At 34.3% G+C, this 4,213-nt stretch overlaps 1 protein-coding gene across 1 annotated transcript in view; it reads right to left on the bottom strand.

The window, feature by feature from the left end:
• Window positions 1–4,213, bottom strand: part of si:ch211-191a24.4 — a 75,359-nt gene that overhangs the window by 43,205 nt on the left and 27,941 nt on the right. The gene's annotated exons all lie outside the window — the stretch shown is intronic.

Genomic DNA, 4,213 nt, shown 5'->3' with positions numbered 1-4,213 from the left:
GTATGGTGTATTAACCAATTTATGGATGTAAAAGTGCCTAGTCTGCATGATAAGAGCACACAGCTGATAGGATATCATTTATTATGCTGATGGTCACCATGATATTAGGCGAGATAAGAGTTGTATAATAAGTTTCAAAGATGAGGATCTGCATCAAATTAAATTCACGAAAGGAATGTTTATTGCTGTATTTAGTTGTTTGAAACTATGTATAATCTTTGTAATGTTATTTTGGTACAAAGGCAAGGTAATACAGTTGAAACCAGAAGTTTACATAGACTGTTTAAAAAGGCACATATTTAAAAAAAAAAAGTCAGATGTTATTGTGACTAAACTTTTTCTTTTTTAGGCGAGTTAAGATTATCACATTTGTTTCTGTTATGCTTAATAGCAGAATAATGAGAGAGATATTGTTTGAGAAATTGGTGTAACTTTTCTTGAAAGTCAAGTTTACATACAATACGATTATTATGCCTCTGAAAAAGCTCAGATGATGATGTCAAGGTTTTAGAAGTTTCTGATTGGCTAATTGACAACATTTGAGTTAATTGGAGTTACAACTGTAGAATAGTATTTAAGGAAAACCTCAAACACACTGCTTCCTAGTGTGAAAACATGGGAAAATCAACAAGCCAGAATCAACAAAAAAGCCAGATTACAATTTGCTAAATTACACTTAGAAATGAATAACCTTTTGAGACATGTCCTGTGGTGTGGTGGAACTAAGTTTGAATGGCCATAATGACCAGTGTTACATTTGGAGGACAAAGAGGAAAGCTTACAAGCCTAGGAACACCATCCCAACTGTGAAGTATGGGGGCGGCAGCATCATGTTGTGGGGCTGTTTTGCTGCAGGAGGAACTGGTCCACTTCACAGCATAGATGTCATCATGAAGAAAGAACATTATGTAGAAATACTGAAGCAACATCTCAAGACATCAGCCAGGAAATTAAAATTCGGCCACAAATGGTTCTTCCAAACAGACCATGTCCCTAAGCATACTGCCAAATTAGTTAAAATGTGCTTTAAGGACAACAAATTGAATGTTTTGGAGTGGCCATCACAAAGCCCTGATGTCAATCCTACAGAAAATGTGTGGGCAGAGTTGAAAATGCTTGTTTGAGCAAGACCTCAAAATCTGACTCAGTTACATTAATTCTGTCAGGAGGAATGGGCCAAAATTCCTTCAAACTATTGTGAGAAGCTCAAAACATTTGACCAAAGTTATACAGTTTAAAAGCAAAGCTAAAAAAAATACCAAGGAAATGTATGTAAACCTTTGACTGTCTAGAAATGAATAAAAAATTCTCAAAAAAAATAAAAAAATAAAATTCTCTCATTCTGGCATTTAGAAAATGTAAATCATTTACAGTTGAAGTCAGAATTATTAGTGCCCCTGTTCCCCCCCCCCCCCCCCCCCCCCCAATTTCTGTTTAATGGAGGGAAGATTGTTTCAGCAGATTTCTAAACATAGTTTTAATAACTCATTTCTGATCACTGATTTATTTTATCTTTGACATAATGACAGTAAATAAGATTTTACTTGATATTTTTCAAGACACTTCTGTACAGTTTAAAGTGACATTTAAAGGCTTAACTAGGTTAATAAGGTGAACTAGGCAGGTTAGGGTAATTAGGCAAGTTACTGTATAGCGATGGTTTGTTCTGTAGACTGTCGAAAAAAAAAATTGCTTAAAGGGGCTAATAATTTTGTCCCAAAATTGGTTTTTAAAAAATTAAAAACTGCTTTTATTCTAGCTGAAATAAAACAAATAAGACTTTCTCCAGAAGAAAAAAATATTATCAGACATACTGTGAAAATTTCCTTGCTCTGTTAATAATCATTTGGAAAATATAAAAAAAAAATGAAACAAAAATCAAAAGGGGGCTAATAATTCTGACTTCAACTGTAGGTAATCCTAACGGACCTAAAATGTAAACGTTTAGTTTGATTTACCAACAGACATTTTTTTTTAAATGGTTATGTTCCTTTTTTTAGAGTGTATGTAAACATCTGATTTCAACTGTGTTACATGTGCAGCCTATATTATTAAAGTCCCTTTAGATTCTGTAGTCTTTGATATTATGCAGTACACATTACTGTATATATTATTATATACAGAATAAATACAAAAGTGATTAGGGTGGTACTTATCAAAGACCATCATCATTCAGCAAATAAATTTTTGAAGAAAAAAGAAAACATGCTTATGACCAAATTATTAAAATAAGTAAATATTAATATAATATAATAAGTATATAAGAATATGTGATTATAGTAATTGTATTATTTGTTTAAATGATTTTCACTTCCCTATAATACTTTGTGCTGATAAATGGGTAAAACCGAGTGTTTGAAGTTTAAAATGACAATCTGTTACTATTTTGGAGGTGTCGTTTGATATATAAACCACTGACTGAATGAGACTGTAGTCTTCTGCAAATCATAGAAAATGTTTTGCTTTTGTTTCAGTAAATAAAGAACAATGACACACTCTAATGGGCGACGCAATGGCGCAGTGGGTAGCACGTTTGCCTCACAGCAAGAAGGTCGCTGGTTTGATCCTTGGCTCAGTTGGCGTTTCTATGTGGAGTTTGCATGTTCTCCCTGCGTTCGCGTGGGTTTCCTCCGGGTGCTCCGGTTTCCCCCACAGTCCAAAGACATGTGGTATAGGTGAATTGGGTAGGCTAAATTGTGTGTGTGTGGATGTTTCCCAGAGATGGGTTGCGGCTGGAAGGGCATCTGCTGCGTAAAAACTTGCTGGATAAGTTGGTGGTTCATTCCACTGTGGTGACCCAGGATTAATAAAGGGACTAAGCCGACAAGAAAATGAATGAATGACACATTCTAATGTGGTAAAAAGGCTTTATTTACACCTTTTCTATTTCCAAATATTGTATTAAAACTTTTATGATATCACCTTTTGCTTTACAACTTGAGGATTTCACAAAAATACTATAATTTATTGAAACATTTTCCCCACTAATATATAACACATCATAGTATCATTAAACTATTCTGAACGGTGTACATGTGTACATTGTGAAAATCAGCTATTGGAACAGAAAGTGCAAGAAGAGCTTAATAGTGCAAATTGTTTCTTTAGATGTGTAATGATCAGTAGACACCATAGACCACAAAACATGAAAATACCACCTAATCTGATAAGCATTTCATTGTGCATTAAAAATACTGTCTATATTTAGATATAATATAAATCATCATTTGATACATCCATCATTTCATGCTAAGTTGTGAGTTTATCTTGGTGGTTCAAGATTAAATATTTTGTTTATATGAAAAAAAGTACTTTACATCAAATACTACAGTGTTTTTGAACCATATACAGTAAAACACACACAAAAAAAAATCTGGGTTCCACGCAATTCCTTTATGTTGTCCCAACACAAATTGATTAAGTTAACTTTTTTTTTTTTTTTTTTTTTTTTACTAATTTAAGTTAATTAAACAAAACATTTAAGTTGTGCCCCAAAAACCTTATTAATTCTGTTTTTTCAACTCATTTTAAATAAGTTTGAATAATCAGCAAAAGTTATTTTTTGAGTGTACTTGAGTTAATCTTTTCATGTAATTTCATAGCTGCTGTGGTACAACATGCAGCAATATAAACAAATTGCCCAATACTGTACAGAATATTCAACAACAACTATTTTATACTAGCCTACACCCTGGGGCGCCCCCAAGGGGTGGCCATGGGTGGCCACAGCCACCCTTGGTTAAACTCTGGCCACCCCTGTGGCCACCCCAATATGATTTTGCCGTTGACATTATTAACTTAAATGTACTTATGTATTTCCCAATATTTCAATAAATAAAATGCAGCCACTCAATTATTGTTGGTGCCACTGACGTAGCTGAGTCACTGCCTCAGTGCCCCTCTCCTTCAGCGCTGGTGAAAGCAAACTGACGCATGCGCGCAGAAAATCATTCCCGTGCGAGTTTTGCAAGTCGAATAGGGTGGTTCACCCAGGGTGTCATTTAAACTAGAACCGCCACTGCCCTCCCCGATCGTCGTCAATAGACAGCAATGGCAATTTAATATTTACCTTAAGGTACATCAATAGAAGAAGCTGCATTTATAATATTGTGGCTTAAAAAGGAATATGGATAATTGATATTATCAGGGTCTGTATAGTAAGTGTTTGTGTGTGTATAGTAATGCCTTTTGTTCAGTTTGTTCATTTGTTTGT

Source organism: Danio rerio, chromosome 20, assembly GCF_049306965.1.
Source record: "Danio rerio strain Tuebingen ecotype United States chromosome 20, GRCz12tu, whole genome shotgun sequence".
Lineage (NCBI taxonomy): Eukaryota > Metazoa > Chordata > Actinopteri > Cypriniformes > Danionidae > Danio > Danio rerio.
The sequence above is the reverse complement of the archived record's forward strand: the minus strand, read 5'-3'. Positions and strand labels throughout refer to the sequence as shown.